At 41.7% G+C, this 13,443-nt stretch overlaps 1 protein-coding gene across 4 annotated transcripts in view; it reads right to left on the bottom strand.

Moving 5' to 3' along the window:
- Positions 1 to 13,443, bottom strand: part of RARB (retinoic acid receptor beta) — a 191,004-nt gene that overhangs the window by 20,672 nt on the left and 156,889 nt on the right. The window lies entirely within an intron of this gene.

Consider the following 13,443-nt stretch of genomic DNA (forward strand, 5'->3'; position numbering starts at 1 on the left):
TATAATTTTTGGGGTTGTCATGTGCAGAGCCAGGAGTTGAACTCAATGATTCTTGTGGGTCCCTTCCAACTCAGGATATTCTATGCTATCTATATATATATATATTCTATGATATTCTAGATACTATCCCATAGTATCTGCCTTCCAGGAAAGTCTACTGCAACTTCATGTGCACGGTGTYTTAATAACTTTGTGAGGTAGGATTTTTTTTACTGTAGCACTGCAGCTGTGCATGGTGGATGGTGAAGTCCTCTGCAGTGACACAGTCGCACTTCCATTGGATGCAAACAAAGCTAAAAAGGCAGAAACTGTCTTTCTTCTTAAGTACCTCAGCATGGAAGATAACAAAGCCCCACACTAATACAAACTCTACCGAACAAAAGTTATTTAAAAGGAMAGTTAAATGTGAAAACAGTAAATGAAAGAAGATGAAACACGTTAAACTCAAGCTCTGAAGATCAAAGGAGAAGCACAAACATTTGAAAGAATAAAAATGGCAGTGAAGCTATCTAAAGTTGCTTGCCATCTGCTTCTGCACTCAGATCAGCCTTCTACCTTCCCCCGGCCGTGGGGGATTACTGGAAATATGCATCGTGCGCACTCGTGCTGTAATTGATTTCCCACATATTTGTGTTTTGTAATAAAATATGACAGCTGCTCCATCACCATGCTGCTCTTTGTTCTTTTAATGAAAATAGCTTAATTTTACAAAATGTGCCCAGGAGATAAGTCCATGTCCACAGTATTGCCAGTAATTGTGAATTTTATCAAGGGGCTTGCTGTTAGCTAAAGCTAACGTCTTAAGTGTAACCAGATGCATAAGGCTTTACAACAAAGCCAAGCAAAATCAATCCCTCTCCCCAAAGACTCCATGTCAATATTAAACACCCTGAAGACTAMATGTTACTGGATAAATAAAACCAATCCTAACATCGTTAGCATTCAAAACCTCACGATATTTAAAACACGGCCCWAAACACAGAGGGTGTAGCTGGTGGGTTTGGCACATGTGAGCATGGCCGGGGATTTTGGACAGCCAGAGATCTGCTGATTCTTATTTGTATGTTCTGCCCCAGAAAGTGCATCTCTCTGTGCCATAGGGAGGGAAGCACAGAGACACCTCTGTGCCAGCTCTTTTTCCCTGTGGTTTCCCCAGGCCCATCTCCACGTCTTCTGTGGTTGCTTCCTATGWGCCAGTGAACCACAAATCATCACAAAGAGCAGAAAAAATAGTGGGCTGGGAAAGCATCAGAGTCAGGGGCATTTTACAGAAATAACATGTTGAGTGTAGTAAAAAACAAGCAGTAGAGATGTGTTGCATTGCTCCTCCTTCACAGGGCCATTAGGCACATACTCCATGCAATGCACAGCTCTGGTTTTGTCACTAAAGGTCTGACTTTGCAATTGTCAGAACTCTGACAGTGAGCATTCATTCACATTTTAAGCATGAACTTGATGTGTGACAGACCCGCACTGACATCAGTCATGTGCTCAGCTGGATCAGGGCTGAGATGCTGAGTACCCCACTGGATTAAAGCCTAACCATGAACACCACCAATTTTGGTGTTTGGAGAACACAGACCCAAAGGAGGCCTGCAAGAGTGGACCAAAAATGTTCCTTCTTGCAAAGGTACAATGCTGCCAGTGTACTCAGGTTTAGAGGGATGGACTGGATCCCTCCAATTCCTTTTAAAAATTCTCCCTTCAATCAAATGCTCTGATTTGTTTGCTGGACCCCAGGGCAGAGCACAAGCAGTGAAAAAACATCCAGAACCCACAGGTACRTCTTGAGTGCTGCAAATTGTCACTGCATTTCAGAAACAAATCCTAATCACTGCTGTACTCGGGAGATAAAAGAGCTCCTTAGAAAACTCTGTAAACTCCTACACAACCGCAAAGAGCAATAAACCTTCATCACAAAGCCCCACTTACTTATAGCTCTACAAGCTGATTGACAAATTTGCCAAGAAGGCGACCTCAGCAGCTACCTTCCCTCAGCAGCTTTGAACTCCTCGGGGAAGATGAACGTGTTATTTGGGCCAGGTTTTGAAACAGGTGCCAAGGGCTCCCAGAGACCGGGAGATAACTCTGACAGGAACTCTGCCATGATCCTGTGCTACCCCAGCACTGCTCCTTCTGCAGCTGTACCTGAGGTCCCCTTCCCTGAAAGGGTCACCAGARGGACAGCTGCTGATCAACCCTCATCACCAAATTGGTCCAGCTTTGTGTAAATCAAAGGGGAGAAAGGGGGAAAGTAACACATCCTGAAAACTAAGAACAGTTTTTGTTCCTCATTAACTTCCTTGTATGATTCTGAYAGCTTTTATAATAATGATAAAACCAGAATAATGCTTGTCTTCTTGCTTTATTCCGTAAGGCTGCAGCAGACATGTCAGTGTTTCTATATACCCTGTAAGATTATGGATTAACATGCTGACGTATAGCACTCGGGCACCAAAAATAAAAAGTATTTCAATAACACTGAACTATGGGGAAGATTTAACTACAGCTATAATTCAATGAAAAAAAAAAAAAAAAAAACAAAAAAAAAAAAAAAAAAAAGAGAGAGAGAGAGCAAGATTAAGACAACACTATGTTTAAAAGAGTTAAATAAAAATATATAAACATACACACATTTACGCAGTAAATTTAAAAACCATCACTGCTCTGGGAACAGGAACTGTCACACCGCATGTGGGAAGGGTTTTGGATTACAGCTTCTGCTTATATTACATAAATCACACCTTTTGGTATCTTGATCTTTACATGCATATGATCACATCAATCCCCGATGCAATTCCACTGCCTTTTAATGATGATACACCAGTGATGAATCTGTGTCACAGTTAATGCTGCCGTRGAAAACTCAGGTTATGAATTTCATTACTTGTGCACTAAATTCTGACTTGATGGCTGCATTAATTAGGAGCTCCCAACAGGGGACAGTATGGAAGCTCTCTTGCCCTATGAGAACTCCTGGAAGTTAAAAAACCTTAAAGAAAAATAAATAAGGTGGTGGTGTGGGGAAATAGAATGGAAAAAGGTGTATCTTGATATGTGAGGAAGCCAGGGCTTGGCRCTTCTCAGACGGCTGAGCGACACACGCCCACACCTGTGCACGTCTGCTCCAATCCATCTTCCCGTGACAGCTTCCCTGTCCCCTTGACACACACGCCAGGACTTGCACTTCCACACCCAGAAACCTCCAGGCAGCCACACAGGGTTCTCAAGCTGGCAAAGGCATTTTCTGTTGCCTTAAGAACCAGCCCTTACCTTCAAACGTTTAGCCTCCTCCCTGATCATAGAGGGGCAGAATACAACTTCTTGTCCTGTTCAGTCTCACCCCAAATTTGCTGTGGCTTTTTCCTTTGCATTAAATACACCTCCCCTCTTCTGCTTGAAGTGATGGACAGGATATAAAAGTTGCATGAGGGTCAGATGTATTTTTCAACGAAAGCAGGGTCTGCTGTAGATTAAACTAAGTATAGGGAAGACACAAATGGCTTTTTTTTGAGAACCCCAGTGCTTTCATTTAGTAAYCACGCAGCAATTCTCCTGCCTGAGCGGGGGCATTTCAAGCATGTCGTAATGCAGGGAATCATCCGGTCTTAAGTGCAAGCCCCTCAAGGTCTGCCAAATTTAGCCACTGCTTGGCCTAAGAATAGTCTGGGATATAGCCCATGAGATGTAGACAGTTTCTAGACAATCAGGTAAAATCATGGAATAGTGAGTATTTGTACATTCCTTTGTCAAGGGTGGCCCAAACATGTCCAAGGGAGAAGAACTTTCAATCTGCAATGCAATTTTTCCTATTACTTGAACAACCTGTGTTTCCCCAGGTATCCAGAAGATACACATACAACTCCTTTCATGTATTATAATGATTAATCAGCTATAAATTCATGATTTGAAATGCTATCACTGCAGTTTTGCCTYTTGGAGATCCCCGTGACCTTTGAAGAGCTCTGTGTACTAGTTAGCTGGTTTTGTTCCTGTAGCAACAACTACTAGTGCTTCCAGTCAGTTTGCATTCCTGTAAAACCACACTTCTCTTGTCCCCAAATATTTTGGAAGTTACTCGTTAAGCTAACAAACCTCAAAAGTACCATAAAGCACACAGAGCAAGTCAGTAATTGCACAGTGCTGGGCACAAGGTCGGTTTGCAAAAAGACTCCTTTTGTTTGTAAAACCCAATGAGAAATGAAGTGGGAGGTGAACTGAGGTAGGAACGCTGCAGACCTGCCAGTTCTCCCTTCTGGGCAGAGCTCACTGTCCCGTCTGTCCTCCTGCTCCTTGGGAAGCCACCTGCCCCTGTCTGAACACCAGGCAGCCCGGGCAGGCTGACGGTGCCACACGCGGCCGCGGAGCTGACACTCAGCACTGCAGCCGGGAAATCCAGGAGCACCGAGCTGYTTGTTAGGGTGGAAACCCACAAACCTTGCACAGCTCCTCCAYGCTCTTGCTTTTTCAGTTCCAGTGGCAGCTGCTAAAAATGTTCTAATTCTGGCAGAAGTTAGCAGCTGTGGACAATTTCAGTCAAATACGCAAAATGCTCACCTACTGCCAATGCCAAGTTTGCTCCACAGATTAAACCCACAACATATACCAGAGTACTCTTGAATAAACTGTGCTAATGGTACGGAATTGCAGTTTATGAGGATGTCTTTCCTAACAGACCCTTGGAAAACCAAGGGAGACTTAGCAACCCTGATACTGCTGCTGCTGCTCCACTAGGTTCTCTGATCCCATTGTCAAATGCAGCACCCAGCTGCAAATCCCAGGCAGCTCCCAAGCCCAGGAACTGGTGGAAGAAAGCAGAGAGATGAGGGAACTCAAGCAGGTTGAGTTTCCCATCTCAAACATAAGTAAAGGAACAAAATAATCATCTCAGAAGCAACAATTATGCATGACAAACTGACAAGCCATCAATTCAGGACGGTGAGACTCCTATTCATGTTAACAGCAGTGCAACTGCAAGCCAAACATATTAAAATATGCAGAACTCCAGGTAGTTATAAATAGATTGGTTTCCTAGGTCATGATTTCCAGATGAAATAATGTTTTCTCTTTTAGGCAAAACAGCTCAGTCTTAAAAAAGGCCAGGAAACTATTTTAAAACAAATTTCCATGCCAAAACTTGGCTTTGACATATGGAGAATAACTGGAGACAAAGCCCATTTCAAACACAAACCTCTTATTTCTAATGGACAAAGCCAATAACAAGTACACAGTTGTGTAAGGGTCTTACAAAACCAAAACACATTGAAACCTGCATATTTTGTAGCTGATTCTGAGAAATCAACCATGTCAGCTGTTGGATAACAATCGCCAGAAGAAAACATCTCAAATTAAGTGAGATAGTATCTCTCTACAGACACGTATCAAAATTAACAGGGAGCACAGAGAAACAATCATGGAAGACATTTCATAAGCACCTGGCACGCTATCATTTTTCCCCAGGCACAGAGCAAGCACATATATTACAGAATTCAAGCCCGCCCTGGGTTTCCTATTGAGAAATAACATGCAGTTATGGCAAACCCGCCTCTGCTAACGCACCAGGAACCTCAGTTCAATCACAGGAGAACACACACAGATCCAGAGGACATCGTCCTGTCATCTGCCTTCACGTACACTGGCCCTTCCAGCCACTCGTGGTATTTTTTTATAATTTTTTTTTTGAGGAAGGTGAATCTGAACTCTGCCTTGCAGCTTTGTATTATTCATTACATAATTGCTATGTTTTATTAGAAATATGATCTATTATAACCTTGAATGTGGTAACTTAAATGACATTGAAAATTAGATTATTCTGATTATTAGAGAAGTGAGAAAGGTACTAAACATTTGTAAGGCTGATAATCAATCAGTGTATCCATGTGAGTGCAATAAAAATCAATCAGGAGCTAGTGCGTTTAAATCTAATTTTTTAAGCATGACATTTCCTTCTGAGTTTCTTTTTTAAATGTCACCCTCTTCTACAACAGTGATTGATTCTATCCCCAGGGATAGTTAACTCCAACTGTTTTATTCATTGTGCTGAGCTCTTGTATCCACAGTCTTTTCTAAATATCAAATTAATGATAACAATAATATTTTCATCAAAATGTRAAATTCAGAAATAGGCATTCATGGAAACAAAACAGCAAGAAGCATGGCAATACATTTAAATTGCTTCAAATATCAGGGACCTTTTAACCAGCAAGCAGTGTACTTAACACAGAAAATGGTGGAATTTTGTGTCCCTYCAGTTCTCTTTTCCTCCCATAAAAGAGAAGGCCAAGGATTTGCTTGTTTAAAACATCATTCATTTAGAAATGTTTCAGTAGCGAACAATGAATCACTGGCTATAGGGAGTCTGTGAGTAATTACCTGTGCCTTCAAAATAACCTTATTAGGCTATTGTAAGTATAGGGGAGACCTTTGATACCTATAGCCTAAGGGCCTCTCTTTTTCCATTCATGCACAGGGGATTTATATGGTTATATCCTGACGAAAGCAACACATCTCCCATTTATGTATGAGGATAACTGCGGGGTTAATATATCAAGAACTGAGTTATAAGAACGGGTTTCATTATATGAATGAATGATACAAATGGATGCTCTACAGCTTTATTTAACTGGCCTGAAACTTCATCTGTGGTTTCAAGGATTCCCATCAGCCTGAACAGTTTTATTTTTGACATGAAATTTGGCATCTGCTACTGTCACATCCCTGAAATATTAGTAAGTGGAATGAACAAAAAATAGGAGTTTCTAGTCCATTGAAAAAAGACAATACCACCTGAAATCAAAACTGAAAAGCCAATGCCCAAAAACAGGTTGAGGAAAATACCCCATGAAAACAGCTGAGAGGTATATACCTTTGGTGTTCTTTTGTCTATTTATTTTAAATTATTATTTATATGATTTAAGTTTGTTTTTGTTTTTGTGTTCTTTTGTCTATTTATTTTAAATTATTATTTATATGATTTAAGTTTGTTTTTGTTTTTTTTTTTTTTTTTTTGTTTTTTTTTTAATTGCTATTTTAATTTTCTTTTTTATTTTAAGACATCCAGAAGCAAAAACAGCAGCTGTCATGTTTAGGATATCTAGAACTGTCAAAACAAGACCCAAAACCACTGCCAAAGGAAAACAAATGGTTCTACAGGCACATTTGTCATGAATGTTGCAGAAAGTCAGACAAAAGAATAACCCCACCAAAATCCCATAGCCTGTTTCCAAGCATATGAATATACCACTAATGGCTACATTTATATTTACTAGTCTTTCAGGACTGGTTCAAGTTCTGCAGAACATGACAAACAGAGTAACAAATGCCCAAAGAATAAAAACCAGGACTCCAGRAATATGAAAGGAACCCCCCTGCCCCACCCCACTCCTCAAAAAGGTCCTGAGAACAAATGAAAAATGAAGAATTTGCAAAAACAGAATGACAGTAAACAAGTGCAAAAAAAAATTGAAAAAACCCAGAAGAAAATGTGTTTTGCAGCATGCAGATGTGGGCAGGTAGAGGACTAAAGGCTGAGAAGCAGCTGAGTCAGAACAGACAGGGCACAGCGTCTATACCAGGGGCTGAACTGAAAGCAGACTCCTTGGTCTCCCTTACCATCTCCCTACACACTGCAATCAAAGGAAGTGGAGAGATGGGATTATACATCTAATGATAAACTGTTTAAATAGCATTTGCCCTGTGATTTCCATTTTCAAAGTGCTTTAATATCATCAACTAATTGCCAGTGTGAAATAGGATAATCCACACACTCTTAGCAGCTGATGCTTAAAGAGCTATTGAAGGTTGTTAGCATTAACAATTGCAGGCAGAATAAATCACTAATATTTCCCATGAAGACCCACTGACTTATCTGCAATGGAAATAGCCTAGCCATACTCATTGACTCAGACAAAATTTACTCACTGGTATGTTTCCATCCGTATTATAGGCATCACCTCAAGTTACTTAATATAGCCAGAAATTCCCATATGTGAGATGAAGTATCTCCGCAARCAGGTCTTGTGATGTCCCTGTGCATCTTGTGCAGCTGTTAAATTAAACTACACGTGTCATTCCCTCCTCACTCCTGCCATGCCCCATCTCTCTCTGCATGAAATCAGTCACTTCCTTATTCTCCAYATAAAACCTACAATTTCCATTAAGATCTACCATGCCACTTGCAACTGGTTTGCAAGTAATTGCATCACCCCCTGGATATTGCCAGCCCTTCCCTTCCCTGCTTGGTGTAGGAATAGGAAGGAGCTTTGGGAATCAATCACTCTATCTGGGGAGGTTTCCTAAATTTACAAGGTTTCTGCAGGTAACACACTGTGAAGTGCCAGCCCGTGGCAGAATCCTCATGAAACTACAACCCCCAGGGAAGCAAAGTGTTGTGCTTACTATCTACTATTTTGGCTGCCAAGATCCCAGTGGATTTACTAGTAACTTCTGTGGCAGTCTAAATAAAATTCTGCATGCAGCTGGTTAAACTGAAATACTCCAGGGAAATGGAGGACAGCTTTTCTGGAAYTGCAGTGTCTTAACACATTAGCTAAAAATACACAAGGCCACAAACACAGAGTGATTATTCTTTCTCTTCCTTACAGCTGAAGTGACCAAATGTATACACAGCAGTTGAAAAACTCTTCTAAATACTCAGCCTGAAAATAAATTTCTGTTAGGCTATAGTGCATTTCTTTTACAATCGGCTGAGTGAAGAAAAAATCCCTAAATTTCAAACCCTGAACTTTCAGTCAGAAATCACTGAGAGGCCATTAAATCTGTCTCATCTGATTTCAGCTGTTGAGGTGCCCTTTCAAGCTACCTTCTCAAAGCAACTGCCCTTTTGAGCTACAATCTTGAARCCTGGTACACTAMCTCTTTATGGATAACCGATTACGAGTAAAAATATCCTGAATTTGACCTTTCTCTCCAGGGTCACCAAAAGGTAAATCAGTCTACTTATCTACAGATATTACATTAATTTCTCTTATGAGACAGTCATGGTAGTACAATGCCTTGCAACTGGGAGATGTTGGGGTTATCCAAAGTCCTCATTTCAATTCACTGGGCATTATCCAGGACTGCTGATGGCCAGGGAAGTGCATGGCTRTAAGCTAAGACCAAACACTGCACCCTACTCGTGCCTCCTGCCTGGGCAGACTGCAGCATTTCACACTTGAACCTGCTGCAGCTATTTTATTTCTTATCCTAATAAGAAATAAACCAAGAAAACACACCRAAAAAAAGAATATGACTTGCTTTTYGCTTAACTGRCAAGCTACCTACCATGACAAATTGCAGCCTCATTCCTTACAATGCCATTAACAGACTCCTTCCACAAAGTAACTTTCTGTAATAGCGCATTCATTCAATGTAATGAATGAGTCTGAGCTACAGGACAAATTCTGATAAAACTGACTTTATGGGACAGCAAATGGAAAGGCTACAAAAAAAAAAAGGAGGTGAGCTGGAAGGCCCCTTCTCTTTGCTTGCGCAGGGACATTCAGGACCCAGGGCAATGGCTCCCCAGAAGGAAGAGCACAAGTTCAGGAGCAATACCAAGACAGCGTGTCACTGCATTTCTCCCTTTTATTATGGGTGGTTTCATGCAGTGAACACGGTCTGCCTTTCCCCAAACAGGGTTCACTGCTACATTATTTACCAGAATTAAAAATAACAGCCCCAACTTATCCCCACCGCTGTTTTTGTCTTGCAGTGGTGCTACTCCACCGATCGCAGCAGAGTCCTATTAGAGTAAAACTACRGTAGCGTAGTGGGAGATCAGGTCTAATATCTGTATCTGCAGATGGATAACACCGYATTCATACCTAAGTTTCATTTCTTTGTTTTGCCCCCAAGGCTGAATTTCACATTTGTACCTCCTGGTGGCTTGTGCAATTGTGTAAAGGTGCATCTAGCGAGAGAGCTGCCAACTGACAACRCGTCTGAAGAGGCTTTGCGTGCGCGGGTGCTTCATCAGGCGCAGGGAACACATCGCCTCCCGCAACCGTAAATTGAGCTCATGAAGGCGCAGGAACAGTTGTTCCCGGCATGTTTTAAGAAAGGGAGCTGCAGTCTTGAAWCGCAGCGCTTGCCTGAGTTACAACCTCGGCAGCTTGCAGCCCCGGCCTCCCACCAGGCCAAGGATAATAAAAGCAAAGAAATAGCTCAGAATCTATTTACCTATTCCTCCGAAGCAAATGTGGAAAACACACATTATGAACTTAACACGCATTCTTTCCTAAATGCAAAGCCTTGTTCACACTCCTGTGACTAAAACAAAATAAAATAGAATGGTGACTGAGAAGTTATTTCCATCTCTCAAGGTGCCAGGATTGGCCCCCAGAGTGGAGGGCAGGGGGGACAGAGTRTACACCCCACAACCATGTGTAGCCTCCCTGTTTACCCTCCTGGCTGGCTGAAGCAGCAGGAGAAGGGAAGAACTTAGCCAGGTGGACCTAGAAGCATTGCTAGATCAGCCAGAAAAAATTGCCTGTTTAAGCCTCACAGTGATGCACAGTCTAACACAGCTGGTGGGCACACATCTGCCCTGGCCAGGGGGCTTGGGCTGCAGGTGGGTTTGATTTTTTAAAAAACAGGGCCTGTTGTTGAAGCTGTTTTGCCATAATGCTACAAAAAAATAAGCTTCATCAAACAGGGAAATAACATGCCCAAACAATACTGTTGCATCTCACTGCATTTTAGTGTGCTGTTTACATCCTTTCCCTTCTCTTCCCAAAAGCTGAGCAGATGGAATAAACAATCTGCAGATTYGTTGTTGGGGTGGGGCATTTTGTTTTGAAGATTACATAGTCCTTTTTTTGCAAACTGTAAACTAAGGAGAAAGCAAGGAGTGAAGTCAGGGAACTTCTTTTTCTTTCCATCTCAGGATTTCAGGAAAGCCATGCTGAGCCAGCCAGCAGGCTCTGGGAAAGCCCTGCTGAAGCTGGCTGCTGCTACAGGTAAACAAGTTTATTCACATTCAGCTTCAGTGTCTCACTGCCCACCCCGAAGGGAGGCACTGGAAAGCCCTTTGCCTCCCAGGCTTTTCCTTRGATCCCTTTCTGCCCATGCATGGGACAACTTGGCTCTGAGCTSTAGCCAGGCTTAACCTGCAGCAGCTGAAGCCCCAGGTCACTTCTGGGATCTCTGTGCCTGGGACAGCAGCAGGCTTTAACGCGACTCTTCAAAGCAAGAGGTGCCTGAGAGACAAAGGCTCACATTTTTGCCTTTAACAAATACTGTCTATCCATAATTCACATGCAGAAATACTGCTCCTCATCTATTAATGCAGGCTCTCTGCACATCTGTACTCCTGCTTTATGCAGAGGCAAAAGCATCATGGCATTACGGGGTCGAATTCCCTTAACACACCTGCAGCAATCTCAGCTGTTCCAGCACTCACGTTAGGACATGAATCACTCCATAAGCCTGAACCTAATTATCTGTCTATTTTGATATATTTTATCTTTTATGTACAATGCCAAAGAAGTTCTTTAAAATACATTCCAACTATTCTTTCATTTACAGAAAAAAAAAAAAAAAAAAAAAAAAAAAAAAAAAAAAAAAGAAAAGCAAAAAAGCTTTCTTGTCTGGGACTGAAGATCTGAAATAGCAGGAGTAAATGGACCAGATTATTTTAAAAAGAAGGCATGATAGTAAGTACAGGACTGGCTTAAAGAGCTTAATTCTCTCAGCCAGAGTCAAGCAGAATTAAATCCTGATTTCTTCATAAGATCTTTCAAATATCCCCAGTAAAGCCAGCACATAACCTTTTTAAATTAAGCACTTTCACACTACACCCGACCAGCCTGACRTAGTGATCACACAAGAAGCAAAGCAGACAGATACTTGTTTCCAGAAAAACCAAAGATACCAAGAAAAGCAGCCTTTTTGCTTTTGATTTGAAATCAAAATAATTACTGAGGGCTCTGCAACTTCCAGGGCAAGACTTAGTGCACACAAGGGAGTTCATTTTGAAAAGGCAAACAGGCAGCAGGTCAACACAGAGTTAACTCAATAAAATAATAATTTCTACTTGGATAAACTGACCTAGTTTTCCCAGACTTCTCCATGAAAACAAAGGATGCAACTTGGACATGAGATGACGTCTGAAAGGGAAGCCAAGGGCTGGGCAAGGAGACTGAATTCAACACACAGCTGGTCCTTAACTAAATGAGGGTGGCGGTCCCCAGTCGGCACTAGAAGCGGTTACCCAGCAAGAATCATCTGGCATTACTGGTGGTTCCTACCCCCATATCATCTCTTTGATGCTGATGACAAATCTTTCATGACCGTCACCACTGGGGGACTGGAACTTGAACTCCCTGTATACAGGTTGGGTGTCTGCTTTCAGCTAGGATGGTCTTCTCCAAGACTGTGGCAAGCGCAAAATGAAAGATAACAGAAGGGTTTCCATGAGGTCCACAGGATATTGTTCTTAGGGCATGGGAAGCATGGGCTAAAAGCTCAAGATTTCCAAAAGCAGAGGTTTATTCAGTGCCTAAAAGAACTGATGAACACCCACYTGTCCAGCCAGCTGCAGGACTGCCCCAGAGCACCAGGGTTGCATGGCAGACACAGTGCAAGCAAGACCCCAGGGCCTGGGATGCACAACACGAAGGACAGGAACAGACAAGGCTCCTTCCCAGCCCCCCTTGCAACTCATCCCAAGATTTTGCAAATCTGAACACAACAGATAACTCTTCATTTTGGGATTCAACCCAATGTTATTTTCAGCAAAGCTTTGTTGTGCTGGAACACCTCCAACCAGCTCAAGTTAAACAATTTGCCCAGAGAAAATGTTCAATGAAGGGGAAACATAAAAGTATGCACAGAAAGAGGCCTGAGTCCCCCTCTTTTCTAATCCATCACACAGCATTAGGGATTAAATACTCATTAAAAATATATATAATAAACCGCTAAGACAGGCTATCTAGTGATTCCTCTTAATTGCCTCATTTTTCCCACACCCTAATTTCTAGGGAATATTTTAAAATATTCCTCCTCCATTAGTGCAAGGCCTCTTTATCAGAGGGTTACCTCCCTGTCTCACTCCCTAGCCAAGAAAGAAGAGCCCAAACCTCATGAGTTTAAACYGCACATCCTGTGGGAGGCAGCTGATATGTCTTTATAATTTATGTATGTTCACACCTTACAATGCCTAAATTGTAGTAGAAAAAATGTTTCCAATTAATATGTGAAATAGCTGTAGCTAACTTAGAAAACAACAGTAAAAGTTGCCAAGAAAAGGCTTTGACTCTCTTTTGAGGACAAACRGGATTTAAGCCTTCTTCAGAATTAAACGAATAAAATATTGATGCCTTTGCTCCTCTGGCCCTATTTATTTTTCCTGTGTTATTGAGAGAGGTTTAAACATAAGAGGGCTTATTTTTCTTAGTAACAACTATCCTCTTGCTTTTATTTGCTGTCTTTTTTTATTAT

Source organism: Malurus melanocephalus, unplaced genomic scaffold, assembly GCF_030028575.1.
Source record: "Malurus melanocephalus ecotype Western Australia unplaced genomic scaffold, MMel_1.1 scaffold_734, whole genome shotgun sequence".
NCBI classification, from domain to species: Eukaryota; Metazoa; Chordata; class Aves; order Passeriformes; family Maluridae; genus Malurus; species Malurus melanocephalus.